This window comes from Labrus bergylta, chromosome 3 (assembly GCF_963930695.1).
Source record: "Labrus bergylta chromosome 3, fLabBer1.1, whole genome shotgun sequence".
NCBI lineage: Eukaryota > Metazoa > Chordata > Actinopteri > Labriformes > Labridae > Labrus > Labrus bergylta.
In genome coordinates, this window is record NC_089197.1 from 802,145 (window position 1) to 818,390 (window position 16,246).

The window sequence follows — 16,246 nt, forward strand, 5'->3', positions numbered from 1 at the left end:
GTGGTGAGCTTCCGTTAGCTATAGTAAAGTTATTCATCCCTTTTTTGCATATCCAGAACATGCTACAATATGAAACAGTTACAGTGTAAGGATTCTTCTTCTCTCCTGATATCTTCTCTTCTTTCTGTCACTCTGTTTCCTTGGAGGCCTCTGTGTTGGGTAGCACAAGTTCTTCAAACAGCTCGTGTAACTGTAGCAGCCCTCGACCCAGACAACATATGAGGAAGGGTGGAGTTCGACTGATGTGATTTATTTATTTATTTTCGAGCACCGTGAAACGAGAAAAAAGACAAAATAAAGCCAAAATTAACATTCAGAAAACAGTGTGTTCAATTCATTACAGATATATAAATATTTACAATTCATTCCTAAACAAAAATTTCACAGTGCAACATTTTACTTTAAACAAACACAAACAATAACATCCACATCACAACAGGCCTGATTCAAACACATAACGCATCACATTAAACACTTTTGCATATTGCAATATTGCACAATCCCTTATAGTAGTGAATCTCCCAATTCATTCATAAATCATTCAATTAACACCTTCCCAAATAACGCACGTACCTTGCTCCGCTTGCCAAGTGTGCAAACTTTCATCGTTGACTCATTTAGTTTTTTTAGGGGTACATTTTGATGTCTGGTTGACATGGAAGGAACACGTAAGGAATATTGTTGATAAATGCAAAAAACTAATAAATGTAATGAGATGTCTCGTAGGAATGGATTGGGGAGCTGATGTTGCTGCCTTAAAATATATACATATGTGGCATTAATTAGAACTGGGATTCAGTATAGGAGTGTGGTATATGGATCTGCAGCAAAGACAACACTTCCAAAGTTGGAAATGATTCAGGCACAGGCTCTTAGGATATGTATTGGGGCAGTGAAATCATCTCCAATATGTGCACTTCAGGGAGAAGTAGGAGAGATGCCACTATGTTTAAGGAGGAAACTGTCATGATTTGGTTTTGTATTTGAGTTTCCCTGTTTTATCCCAGTGTTGCTTGTTTCCCTTGTGTGTAAATGTTCCCTAGTGTTGCTGTTTTTTTCCCTTGTGTGTTTCCTAGTTTTGTCTTCAGTGTTTTCTGTTCTATTTTGTCATTTATTATCCTCATGTATCTCTGTGTTCTAGTGTGTTTTGTTAGACTCTTGATGTATGAGAGGTATTAAGGATCCAATAAAGGGTGGCAGCAATCACCTCAGGGTGTCGGGTCAGGACACTATTTCTGATGCAAAGGTGTGTGTGAGGAAGAAAGATGGAGAATCCGGTTCCAGTTCAAGCCATTTATATAAATTTCAGGTACAAGGCGTGAGTTTGAGGCCTTTCCTTTCCTTGAAATAATTGAACCTGTGTATTTGTGTGTGGTTCTATAATGAAAGAAATAAAAGAAGACAATTAGGAATGTGACTTACATAGAACATTCCAGAATACAGACTGCTGAAAACACTTAGCACTTAGCAACCAATGCACTTTTGCGACGTAACAAGCTATGCTACTGTTATCAATTAGTAAGCAATTAGCATGTATTCAAGTGGAAAATAACACTAATAACATCAGTACTTAGAAATTGAACAGGCAAAGTTGCTATGAACAATACAAAAGACATTAAGTTCCAGCAACACTCAACTCACTTGTCTCACAGACGCACACAGTAATAATAGAAGTCCGTCAGAAATACACGAGTCCTTTTAGTTGAATCCAAAACTTGTCTGGGCATGACTCCCTCATTGCCGTTACTTCGGAGATGCGCTGTGCATGCTGCGTTCAGGGGCGCTCAGACAAAGAGCAACACATTCAGGTGCACTCAGAAACGGGAGACGCAGAACAAAATACTAACTTTAACAGGCCTTTTTTACACTTGAGTTCTGTGTGTCTTTAGTGTTTCATGATTTATTTTGTATTGTCCTGAGTGTTTCTGGTCTTGTGTTTCTCCCTGCATTGATTGCCCTGAGTGTCTTCACCTGTGTCGTTAGTCTCACCTGTGTCTGATTACCCCATGTCTATTTAGTCTCTGTGTTTCTTCCCTTCTGTGTCAGTTCATTGTCGTTTGTCAGTGTATGTCAGATGTCAGATGTCAGATGTCAGATGTCAGATGTTAGTTGTTAGTTGTTCCTGTGTGATCCCTCATGGCTTTTTGTTTTCCCTTTTGTGGTTTGAACAAAGCAAGTTTTTGTTTTTGCTTTTTTTTGTTAAAATAAATTATTTTTGTTAATTCTGCATCTGGGTCCTCCTCTTAGTTTTCTAGATCCGTAACAGAAACAGCTATTAGCAAATTGTTAGCTGAACTTGAGAGGACATGGAGATAGTCACCCAACAAAATCAGTGTTAAAGGACTGCTGGGAAAAAGAGAGAACAATTTAGTCCAGTTTTGGATGGATAGGGGATAGAGTGGCGAGAGATATGGGAGTGTATGACAAGGGTATCAGTCCAACTGTTTTAATAATAATAATACATTTTATTTAAAGGCGCCTTTCAAAACTCTCAAGGTCACCTTACAGAGCAGAGATAAAAAACAACAAAGTACCAACACAACTGTTTTATGGCCACCAGTTCCAATGTGGATGCTTGAGACAGCTGAAGTAGACTTGGAGTTACTAAAGATAAAGGAAAGAAAAATAAATGTTGATTTAGTTAGTGAATTCTATGAACACATAGAACAGAGATATGGAGATCATGTACAAGTATTCACAGATGGATCTAAAGACCCTATGACAAATGCAACAGGATCAGCTGCGTTTATCCCAAAATTCAATTTTGAAGTAGTGAAGAGAATGTCAGATTTCCTGAACGTGTACACAGTAGAGTTGTACACCATTTTAGTTGTATTAGAATGTGTTGAGCAAATTAAAGGAAGGAAAGTGCTGATATGCAGTGATTCAGTCAGCGCTTTATACAGTATTCAATCAGGGTCATCTCACAGTCGTCAAGATTTATTATATGAAATCATATTTACACATTCCCAGGTGGTTAAACGGGACAGATGTGATATTCATGTGGGTTCCAGCACATTCAGGTATAGCAGGAAATGAAAAGGTGGACAGGTTGGCAAAGGAAGCTGTAAAGAAAGAGAGGATTGATATTAACATCAAATTATCTAAGTCAGAGGGGAAACGAGTCACATGGAGTAAAATTAAACAGGAATGACAACAATATTGGAACAATCAGACAAAAGGAAGACATTTATACTCAATTCAGAGGGAAATAGATAAAGTAAAATACAGAGGGAGCAACAGAAGAGAGGAGGTCGTAATGACCAGGTTAAGAATCAGTCACAGTCATTTAAATAGCACTCTACATATCACTGGAAAACATTCATCTGGTCTTTGTGAAATATGCAATCAAGCAGAAACAGTTGAACATGTAGTTATTAAATGTAGAAAGTATGTAGCACATAGACAGAACATGATGTCAGAAATGGAGAGAGAGGGACTCGTAAGAAGAGATGTAAAAAGTATTTTGGAGTGAGGTGAAAGAGGGAGAGGCTGAAGATGTTTGTTTAAATATCTCTTGAGAACAGGTTTATTGAGGAGGATTTAGGAATGTGAGTAATAGTTCAATCCAGCAGATGGCAGTAATGCAAATTTTTAGATGCCAGCTGCCAATAAAATCCAAAGAAGAAGAAGAAGAAGAAGAAGAAGAAGAAGAAGAGGCGGACCGGCTGTATCCGAATTGCCAAGTACCTACTCAATCTGTCAGTATGCAGTACCTACTATCCGTGCTGTATACTGTTTAGTACCTACTATTCATTATGCGCAGACAGTAGGCAGATATTTGTTCCTACTTCGTCTGATTCATTCAGTAAGGAAGTGGCGTCATTTATATTACCCGAACCGGCCGCATTCACCCGTTTTTTTTTTTTTTTACATAGTGTGATTATAGTTGAAGTTGCAGTGATATTGCATGCTTATACATAGTGTGATTATAGTTGCAGTGATATTGTGTGACAATGAGTCTTTTTACTGTAGAAGTGTGACACTGAATTCCTCCTCAGTAAAGCATCAAAATACCTGGCCAAGCCATACTTCCGCCTGTAAGACATTGAAATTTGCACCGATTATCTCACGGTGACTCATGAATTTTATTTTAGTTAATTTAATAAACCTTGACACCTTTTCTTTTTAAATCTGTTTCTGTGTTTCATTTTTGACCAGTCATTTATTTGACCCCTGTTAGGGGACTATGCAAAGTCTGAGTACCCCACCGGGGGGTTGTTACATTCAGGAATGACACCACAATTTAAACTTATCTGCGAAATTAGACAAGGATGCCCAATTTCACCAAAATTCTTTGTTATGTACACAAATGTTAGCTTACCTCATTGTAAACCACACCTCAAAGGAATTAGCATCTATGATTATGAATTCAGAATGAGTCAGTTTGCTGACAACACAGTTATCCAAGGGTTGTGTCCCTGACTATTTTAAAACTGCCTTTGTTAATCCACTGCTGAAAAAACCTTTACTAGACCCCTCCCTGCCTCAGAACAACAGGCCAATTTGCAAATTGCCTTTTATTTCCAAGTTTTTCGAAAAGATTGTGTCAAAACAACTTCTCGCTGTGCTGGAAAACAGTTTTGAAAAATTTCAATCAGGTTTTTAAGTTTCAAAGCACTGAGACTGCATTGCTTCAGGTAACAAATGACCTTTTAATTGCAGCTGATCAAGGTTTGTGCTCAGTCCTGGTTCTCCTTGACCTTAGCGCAGCCTTCGACACAATTGATCACAACATCCTGTTAAACCGACTAAGGCAATGGGTCGTGGTTTCTGGTACAGCCTTAGACTGGTTTAAAACGTATCTTTCCAATAGAAGGTGCTGTGTGTCTGTTAATAACTTTGCCTCAGCCTTCTCTAGTGTGAAATATGGTGTGCTGCAGGGGTCGATCTTGGGGCCCATTTTTTTTTAAAATTCTGCTTATCCCCTTAGGGCACATCAGTCAACTCTTAAGTCCCTTCTTAAGACACACTTTTACCGGTGAGCCTTTACTGATTTTATTTGATTTTAAAAAGTAACTTGAATTTCACTTTTTAAAATTCCTTTAAAAGAATTGTATGTATTTTACAGTTCTTTTAAATGGATTTTATATCTTAAAGTGATTGTTATTTCTTAATCTTGCCTTGTTTATTATTCTATGACCTACCTGTTTTTACATTGGCTGTCCTAGTAAAGCACTTTGTAACTTGTTTTTGAAAAGTGCTCAATAAATAAAGATTATTATTATTATTATTATTATCCTATTGAAAGATAAATCCTTTATTGGAAAAGCTCTGGATATCAATTTTCTCAAAAGCTTCTGGTCTAAATCTGAAAAAATGTTTCCTCTCTATTTGTGTATCATAATATCTAAAGATATAATCAAAAGAGAACAGATTAACATAGAAGAGAAAATAAATATCATGAAAACATCTCTTAACCTTTGTCTTATAAGAGCAGGGCCGCCCCTGGCCAAATTGGGGCCCTAAGCCCTATTTTACCTCCATAAAAATAGCCCAAAACTTCCATTGATAGCATAGATTGATAGGCTATAAACCTGAGCCAACATACGACCACCAACTGGTCAATTAACCACTCCTTTTTCAACAGAGGTGAATGTATATGCAGTTAACAAGACATTCAATAAATGATAATCAGGGCCGCTGGAAAATTTAATCTCCTACACCCCTAAATCAAGCAAATTATTAATTGTATAAGAATAAATATAATCATCGTAGCCAAAAAAAGCTTTTGCAGACAGCAGTTCAAGAATTCTGCAAGGAACATCAAAGCTACATGGAAAATTATAAATCAGCTACTCCAAAAGAAAAAACCATCAACAAATTTTCCGCTCAGCTTTTCCAATGGGAAAACATCCATCACAAGTCATTTTGATGTTGCTTGCAAAGTCAATGAGTTTTTTGTGAATGTGGGAACTTCCATCTCTAAGCAGTTTGGAAACACAAATAAAAGTCCAACCAACTATATCAGAGGTAGCTTTCCATCATTTTGCTCGTTTGAACCTCTTAACTGTAATGAGATAAATGAAATTATTATAGAGCTAAAACAATCTGCCCCGGGTCATGACGGCATTAGTGCAACCCTTGTTAAAGAGGTAAAAAGATCAATATTGAAACCGCTGTTGCATGTTTTTATGATGTCCATGGAAACTGGTACTGTTCCTTCTGATCTTAAACCTGGCAAAGGTTATTCCACTTTTTAAATCGGGTGATCCAGGACATTTTACAAACTACCGTCCCATAAAAGTTCTTCCATGTTTTTCCAAAATCTTAGAAAAACTAAATGCATCCTCAAACATTTGAACATGCATTGTATACTGTATGAACACCAGTATGGATTCTGAAAAAATCACTCTGCCTATATGGCCCTCTTACAACTAGTGGACAAGATTCATTCTGCATAAGAAAAGAAAGAGTTTTCATGTGGTATTTTTCTGGATCTCTCTAAAGCATTCGATGCTGTAAATCATGAAATTTTACTAGCTAAACTATACAGATATGGATTTAATGGAAATGTCCTGAAGTGGCTCAGTAATTATATATATAACAGACAGCAGTATGTCAACATAAATGGTGTAGAGTCTGAGAGAACTATGATGCAGTGTGGGGTCCCACAAGGGTCCATTTTAGGACCGTTACTGTTTCTCATATACATTAACGATCTTGCAACAGTATCAAACACAATATGCCCATTATTATTTGCAGATGATGCTAATTTACTTGTCTCCAATGAAAATTTGTCAGAACTCATGAATGAAGTAAATAATGGCCTTCTTCAAAATGGTTTAAAACAAATAAGTTGGCATTAAATGTGAAAAAATCTAACTTCATGATATTTGCTGGAAAAATGAAATATAACTCTGAAATGGTGAAGTTGTATATAAATGATGAAGAAATGACTAAAGTAACATCAACAAGATTTTTAAGGATCTTAATTGATGAGAAACTTACATGGAAAGATAACATCAGCTTTGTCTATAGTAAGGTTACAAAATCTCTGGGGATTGTTAGAAAAATGTGTGGTTTTTTACACTCTTCTTGTATCTCAACATTATATTACAGCCTAATATATCCGTATCTTACTTATTGCAATATTGTATGGGCCAGCACTTTCCAAACATATCTTCATAAAATTATATTACTCCAGAAACATTTTGTCAGAATGGCAACTTTTTCCAAGTCCTTTGATGCAACCTCCCCTCTTTTTCTGAAGTGTAACATATTGACAATCTTTGACACGCATATTTATTTACTTGATGATGATGATTTTTTGTCTTTTTCTAGATACAAATTGAGACTCAGAAATGCGTTGATGTCATAAAGATTTGTAGTGAATAGTGAATTGTCCTGATTTTGTTATATTGTCTACATACTGTATGTCCTGTTTTACTCTATTTTTATGTTTTCAATGTTTGTATGTAATTTTCAATTGAGTAAATTTTAGTTGTGATAGTAAATATTGTTACTTTCTTATTTTTTACTGTATTCTATTTTAACTTTGTTTAATCTCTTACAGTGAGGTTTTGAGATAAGCCCTCATGGGTTTCTACCTCACCTGCACATGTGTTTTATTATTATTTATTATTTTATTTTCTGTTTGATTCTTCTTTCAAAAAATGTGCAAATAAACTAAACTAAAACTAAAATATTCAAATGTTTCAGTTAAACTTCCAGAACTGAAAATGAAAGAAAGGAAATGTAACAATAAATTTACTGGAGAGGCTTTGAAATGCATATTATTTTCTGATTTGAACTCACCTGCTAAATTAAGATTAGGAAATGAAACCATGAAAACTAATAAATATTGTATGGATCTTAAATGGCCAGTCGTTCCTAAAATAAAATAAATGCAGTTTAAAGATATTGAACAACGTTTACCCAGCTGCTGAAATCTTACGTAAAAGGTTAAATTTTGAAGTAGATCAGCATGCTTAGAAGAACCTAAAACTATTGAGCACCTCTTCTTCTCTTGTTCAATCACATTCCAGTTCTGGCGGGATCTTTACAGCCGGTTAAACATCAGAACTGAGAACCTATCCTTTGAACCTTTTCAGATTTTGATATATATGGATGATCTTCCAAACAAGGTGTCCAACATGGTCAACGTAATCTTCTCACTGGGTAAATATCACATACATAAACAGCAAACCCTCCACAACCTCTTTTAAAAATGAATGTAAACAATACTTATCTAAAAACAGTGAGTTCCTTCACAAACTACATAATAATAATAATACTTTATTTGAACTACATGAAGTCATGTCTTTATTCCTAAAACTTTAGTTGTGAGTACTGTGACTGTATCCCCCTGTAGCATAAGCAACACATTTTTTTATTATATTTTTCAACCCCCCCTAGTGTTAAATGTCTTCTGTTTTATTTATTTATGTTTTCATTATTGTCTCTTAAATATATACATGCTGTATCTGATGTATTCTTATATGTTTTCATGCATACTTTTCTGTTTCGTATGCAATGTTGAATTCCCTAAAGAAATTTGTTCAATAAAGAGAGAGAAAGAAATGACAGACAGGAAGTGAAAACAGTACGGAGCCCCTGAAGTCCCAAAAAGTAAATATATATAATGTACATCTTTTACCGTCAAGATATTATGAAAAAAGAAAACTAGGGGCGGATTATTTTAACTTTAAAGTCATGTGATGTGTCCTCATGGGTTAGGGTTAGGACATTTTTCATTCACACATCTGACCAATAAAATAACATTTAGAGTGATTTTTGATTTCTTTATTTTGAACATGAAAAAATCAAAACAACAAAAAACAATAGTAACAAAACAACAAAAAAACAATAGTAGCGATGTTGCTAAAAAATGTAGAAAACTAATTTAAAAAATACAGAACAAAAGACAGAAATGTCAAAGTCCTTCATCTGCTAGGACTTTGTCTGTCTACATCTGAAGTGTTGAAATGATCCAGTGATTAGATAATCACCATTGTTCACATCCAACAGTAATGTATCGTTTACAGCACGCACTTTTTGTTACTTCCTGTTTAAAAGAAGAACTGGTCCATTCATGGAACTGCTCGACCTTTGACCTTTACTGTCTGCACAGCCAGAAGACCAGGAGGAGAGCTAGCTGATGTCTTTAAAGATTTTCTGTTTCTATTTCATCACTGAATTCACGTCTGGATGTTTTTGAGGAGAGAACTTGATGTTGGAGACTCTGCATATTTACATGTTTATGAAAATGAACGTCGATTAAAAAATGATTTCTACTGTTTTTCAAGTTGATGAGCTCCACAAGCTCGACCAGGAGCAGCTAGCCAGCCAACATCAAAACCATAAATGTCAAAGTCACAAAATCTGCATGTTGTAAACATTACATGTCAACGGGCGCTGAGAGTTGGCAGCCTGTTGCAGCAGCTCCGACTCATGATATTTGCTGATATTTGCTCCGAGTGCAGTTTACTTTGCTTCACAGAGACATGGCTGCATGGGAAATTACCGGACAGTCACATTGAATTGGCCGGCTTCACGCTGGTACGAGCGGACAGGGGGTGACAGAGCGGTAAGAAGAGAGGAGGAGGTGTAATCCTGGACATGTAACTGTGAAAGACTGTGTCTGTACCCCAGACGTTGAAATGCTGGCGGTGGGATTACGCCCATACTATCTGCCACGGGAGTTCTCACATGCCATTGCTGTTGCTGTTTACGTCCCACCATCAGCTGTAGCCGCTAGCGCGAGTGACGTCATCCACACTATGATCGCGGTACTACAAACCCAGCACCCACCTCTCTCTCCCCTGTCCTGACGAATTTCAAACAATTTGTGGACTGTGCTACAAGAGGGAATAAAACCCTGGACCTCCTGTATGCCAACGTGAAGGGAGCATACAGCTCTTCTTCCCTCCCCCCTCTTGGGGAATCAGACCACAACCTCATTTACCTTGAGACCACCTACAGGCCCCTGGTTTAGCAGCAGGTGGCCAACACAAGGACTTTGAAGGTTTGGTCTAAGGATACAGAGGAGGCCCTGCAGGAGTGCTCCAATGTCACAGACTGGGAACTGTTTAAGGAGGAATATGGTGATGACATTGAAGGCCTCTCTCATTGTATTACAGACTACATCCGTTTCTGTGAGGACACCATAGACCCTACCAAAAAGGTCCGCTGCTTCTCAAACAACAAACCATGGATCAATAAAGACATTAAAGCTCTCCTCAACAGAAAGAAAAGGGCCTTCATGACTAGGGATCGTGAGGAGCTCAAGGCTTTCCAAAATGAGTTAAAGAAGAAGCTGAGAGAGGCCAAGAACAACTACAAGGACAAGACTGAGACCAAGATGGGACAGAACAACACAAAGGAGGTGTGGAATGGCATGAAGCAGATGTGGGGCTGCAGCAGGCCGGAACCCAGAATTAAAGGAGACCCAGTATTTGCTGCTGAGTTGAACCTATTTTTCAATAGGTTTGACACATCCCCCGACCCAGTGAGCTCAAATAGTGGGTCTAGGTCTCCCCCCACCACCTCAGCCCCCATTCACACCTCTGCTGGAGACCCTGCTCTTCCTCCCATTAAGGTCCTAACCACCTCCCCCCCTCTCAGCTCCTCACCAGCAGCTTCAAAGGACAGCCCCCCCTCACCCCCCAGCTCCCTCCCTTCAGGTACCTGCATGACAATAGACAGTTCTCCACACCCCTCCCCCGCTCACTGTCCCACTCTCACTCTTACTACCAGCCAGGTACAAAGAGAACTCTCCAGACTCCACATCAGAAAAGCCAGTGGACCAGACAACATCAGTCCCAGGATCCTCCAGGTGTGTGCTGGGCAGCTTGCAGGAGTCTTTCAGCACCTCTTCAACCTCTCCCTGAGGCTGATGAAGGTGCCTGACCTGTGGAAGACCTCCTGCATCGTCCCAGTTCCAAAGAAAGGTCGTCCCAGCGCTCTCAATGACTACAGACCTGTGGCACTCACGTCACATGTCATGAAGACTTAGACTTAGACTTAGACTTTCTTTATTGTCATTCAAACTTGTACTTTACAGTGCAGATAAGAACAAAGTTTCGTTGCATTTGGCTCGTTGTAGTGCAGGATAAAAACAGCAGCATGTATTTACATACAGGAACTTTTGGATATTGGAATACACCTCCCTGACGATCTAATCAACAATCTTCGACTCATACCCGAGATCGCCAAAACACCCGAGGCTACGCACTCTACCCGGCCGGGCGGAAGTGCTCGCAGATGGTGTCGAGACCGTAAACAAAGGCGGGGGAAGTGCGGAGGTATAAGAGCTAAGCTAAAGTTAACACCGCACCGTCTCCCGTTACCCAGCATTTTCCTCGCTAATGTGCGGTCTTTGGTGAACAAAATGGACGAGTTACAACTTCGCATCATCCACAGTAAGAGACTTATGGACTGTAATGTCATGATCTTCATGGAAACATGGCTAAACAACGGAGTACCGGACGATGCTATCAAGCTAGCCGGTCGCCACACACTCCGGGCAGACAGAACAGCAGAGGACTCCGGTAAGACCAGAGCAGCAGGGCTGTGCATCTATATTAACAAAGCTTGGTGTACAGACTCTGTCATTATTGGGAGACACTGCTCAGCTAACCTTGAGTTTATCATGGTTAAATGTAGACCTTTCTATCAGCCAAGGGAGCTCAGCTCCACTATTGTAACTGCAGCCTTCATCCCCCCTGATGCCGATGCAAAAGCTGCTATGAAGGAACTTTACACCGCTATCAGTAAACAACAGACTGCTCACCTGGAGGCTGCATTTATAGTTGCAGGTGATTTTAATCACTCAAACTTAAAGACAGTGCTCCCTAAATTTCACCAGCATGTTTCCTGCAATACAAGAGGAAACAAAACTCTGGACCATGTTTACACAAACATCGCAAGAGCCTACACCACGACCCCCCTCCCCCACCTGGGACAGTCAGACCACCTTTCTTTGTTCCTCATCCCCAAGTACTCCCCACTCATCCAACGTGTGAAGCCATCAGTGACAACGATTAAAGTGTGGCCAGCGGGGACAGACTCTGTACTTCAGGACAAGTTCCATCACACAGACTGGAGTATGTTTGCGTCTCAGGCTACCTTGGGCTCTCACACAGACATTGACACCTACACTTCTTCTGTGCTGGATTATATCAATACCACCATCGACAGTGTTACAACATGGAAGCAGATCACCACGTACCCAAATCAGAAGCCATGGATGAACAAGGAGGTGCGTCTCCTGCTGAAGGCCCGCAACACCGCCTTCAGATCAGATGATGCAATGGCCTACAGCGTATCCAGGGCAAACCTGAGGAGGGGCATCATCAAGGCCAAGCACTGCTACAAGCTGAAGGTAGAGGAACACTTCTCCAACTCCGACCCCAGACGCATGTGGCAGGGCATCCAGGCCATCAGTGACTATAAACCCAGAAACTCCACCCCGATAACCACAGATGTCTCCTTCCTGAACGAGCTAAATCACTTTTATGCTCGCTTCGATAGAGACAACAGGGAGACGCAGACCACGACCAGACCTCCTGCAGACAACCAACCCCTCTCACTCACCTCCACAGACGTCCACGCTGCACTGAGCCGGATCAATGCTCGAAAGGCTGCTGGTCCAGACGGCACCCCCGGGCGCGTGCTTAGAGCATGTACTTAGCAGCTCACTGGGGTTTTTACGGACATCTTCAACCTGTCCCTCGCCCAAGCAGCTGTGCCAGCATGCTTCAAAGCCACCTCCATTGTCCCAGTGCCGAAACACTCCAGCCTGACAGGCCTGAATGACTACCGCCCTGTAGCACTCACACCCATCATAATGAAGTGCTTTGAGCGACTGGTCCTAGCACACCTGAAAAACTGCCTCCCACCCACACTGGACCCATACCAGTTTGCCTACCGCAGCAATAGGAGTACAGAGGATGCAGTTTCCACTGCGCTGCACTCTGTGCTCACTCATCTGGACAATAACAACACATACGCACGAATGCTGTTTGTTGATTTTAGCTCAGCATTCAACTCTGTCATCCCCTCCAAGTTGAACACTAAAATCGGAGACCTGGGCTTCAACTCCTCCCTCCGTCACTGGATAATGGACTTTCTGACCAACAGACCCCAGTATGTTAGGTCAGGACACACCTGCTCCACCACCATCACACTCAACACAGGCGTACCACAGGGCTGTGTGCTGAGCCCATCACATTGTACATGGATCCAACACAATCATCAAGTTTGCGGACGATACGGCGGTGATTGGCCTCATCAGCAACAACGATGACACAGCCTACAGGGAGGAGGTACTGATTCTGGCTGCCTGGTGTGCTGACAACAACCTGCTCCTCAACACCAGCAAGACGAAGGAGCTCATCGTGGACTTCAGGAGAGAAAGAGGAAGCACGCACAACCCCATTCACATCAACGGGATGGCTGTTGAACGTGTCTCCAGCTTCAAGTTCCTGGGGACCCACATCACAGAGGACCTCTCCTGGTCCACTAACACCTCCAGTCTGGTTAAGAAGGCTCATCAACGCCTCTTTTTCCTGAGGACACTGAAGAGACACCACCTGTCTTCAGCTGTACTGATGAACTTCTACCGCTGTGTGATCGAGAGCATCCTGACCAGCAGTGTCTCAGTCTGGTACGGAAACTGCTCTGTCACAGACCGTAAGGCGCTACAGCGGGTGGTAAAAACCGCCCAGCGCATCACAAGGTGTCCACTTCCTGCCATTGAGGATGTCCAAAGAAAACGCTGTCTGCGGCGAGCTCACTGCATCCTTAAAGACTCCTCCCACCCTGCCCACAGACTGTTTACCCTCCTGCCCTCCAGTAGGCGCTTCAGAAGCCTCCGGACCAGAACCAGCAGACTGAGGAACAGCTTTTTCCCCAGAGCTGTTTCTCTACTGAACTCTACCCCCCGAACTCTGAACTCTGTCTCTCTCTCTCTCTCTCTCCCTCTCTCTCTCCGCCCCCTGCTGACCCCCCCCTTTCCCCTGCATATCACCTCACACCCATCATCCCCCCACCACTCCTCCTGGTCACACACACACATCTCTCATCCACCTGTATTATTGTATTATAGTTTGTTCATATCACCTCAATAAGTTATCGACCTGTACAATATGTCCATATTCTTTATATTATCTGTAAACTAGTATAGCATGCTCACTGCACCTTAATCTGTATATTATAATCCTAAGAATACACTTATATTTATAGCATTTATTTATATTTATAGCATCCCATTAATCCAGCCATCCATATATACCTAATAATTCACTTTTTTTTAGTCTACATCTGTAAATTTTGTAATTACTGTACATAGCACAGACTCTTGCACTTTCTGCTTATTTGCACTTCTGGTGAGATGCTAAACCTCATTTCGTTACTCTATACTTGTATATGTGTAATGACAATAAAGTTGAATCTCATCTCATCTCATCTCATCTCATCTCATCTCATCTCATCTCATCTCATCTCATTTACCAGTGAGAGAGCTGCTCCTATCCGACCGAAATAATGTTAGCCCCTCTATGCTAACTGCCTCATCTGGAACGGATGGTTTCAGCCACGTTTCTGTGAGAAATATGGCGCAGCAGTCTCTCATCTCCCGTTTTGCAGTTAAATCCAGCTTCAGGTAGTCCAGTTTGTTCTCCAGGGAGCGGACATTAGAAAGCAGGATGGAAGGAAGCGGCGTTCTGTGCGGGTTAGCTTTTAGCTTGGTTGTTAGCCCCGCTCGGCATCCCCGTTTTTGCTTCCGGTCACACCGCTTCCGTCTCCTCCGCTGCTTCACAGGCCGCTGGATGTAGCCGGCGTAGTATTCCGAGGCTACGTAGAAGGTCCAGAGTAGTTGCATCTACCGGACTGAAACTGTTTGATTTTCCTAAAACTAAAATTACTTTAAAGTAACTACGCTGCAGGTTCACTGTGAAATTATCAGAACTGACTGGGTTATTTGCCATTATATTCCTGTTGCTATCACGAGCCACTACAGCCGCAGCCGAGCAGGGCGCCGCCATCTTGGGATAACGACATTTGAGAGGCTGGTTCACCAGCACCTGAGGACCCTGCTCACTGCTTTCCAGGATCTGTTGCAGTTTGCATATCAGAGGCACATTGGTGTGGAGGATGCAGTAATCTTCTTGACACACAAAGCCCTGTCACAACTGGAGACGCAGGGAAGCACTGTGAGAGTCATGTTCTTTGACTTCTCCAGTGCTTTCAATACCATCCAGCCCTGCCTCCTGAGGGACAAACTGCTGGATATGCAGCTGCACCCTGACACCACAGCCTGGATTTTTAACTCCCTCACGGGCCGGCCACAGTATGTCAGAGTCGACGGCTATGTCTCTGATGTAGTGATGGGCAACACAGGAGTACCTCAAGGAACTGTTTTGGCGCCTTTTCTCTTCACATCGGACTTAAGGTTGAACTCTAGTTCCTGCCACCTCCAAAAGTTTTCTGACGACTCCTCCATTGTTGGCGATGACGATGAGAAGGAGTACAGAGGACTGTTAGAGAGCTTCATCACATGGTGTGAAAGCAACCACCTGAAGCTCAACATCAGCAAAACAAAGGAGGTGGTAGTGGACTACCGGAAGAAGAAGAGGCCCCCCGCCCCAGTCATCATCCAGGGGGAGGAAGTGGAGAGGGTGGACTCATACAAGTACCTTGGGCTCCACATGAACAATAAACTGGACTGGTCTCACAACTCTGACGCCCTGTTCAGAAAGGGACAGAGCAGGATGTTCTTCCTGAACTCAGATCGTTCTGTGTCTGCAACAGACTCCTGATGACCTTCTACCAGTCTGTGGTGGCCAGCGCCCTCTTCTTTGCTGTGGTGTGCTGGTGGGGTGGCATCAAGACTGGTGAGGCAAACAGGCTGAACAAGCTGGTGAGGAAGGCCCACTCTGTAGTGGGTCTTGATCTGGACACTTTGGAGTCAGTGGCTGAGAGGAGGATGAAGGACAAAATCTTGTCCATCCTGGATAACTCCTCTCACCCTCTACATGGTGAGCTGTGGCAGATGGGCAGCTCCTTCAACCAACGCCTCATACCCCCAGGTGCAAAACAGAGCGCTTTAGGCACTTCTTTGTGCCCACTGCCATAAGACTTTATAACAGCAGCCTATGACAACAATAACAGTCCGTCCTGACACAAAAGTTCACCCACATGACCTGCTTCACTATTATCATTACTAACATTGTATTATTATTATTATACAGCAGCTCAAGAAAACAGGAAACAGGAATATAATTATTAAAAATAAAAATAGAAG

The 16,246-nt window shown here is 41.6% G+C and overlaps 1 long non-coding RNA gene across 1 annotated transcript; it reads right to left on the bottom strand.

Moving 5' to 3' along the window:
- Positions 1–1,278: 1,278 nt before the first annotated feature.
- LOC136178531 (uncharacterized) lies at positions 1,279–2,093 on the bottom strand. Its single transcript, XR_010665931.1, has 2 exons — positions 1,642–2,093; positions 1,279–1,377 (listed from the first exon to the last, which is right to left on the bottom strand). It is a non-coding gene; the product is annotated as an uncharacterized lncRNA (long non-coding RNA).
- Positions 2,094–16,246: the final 14,153 nt, after the last annotated feature.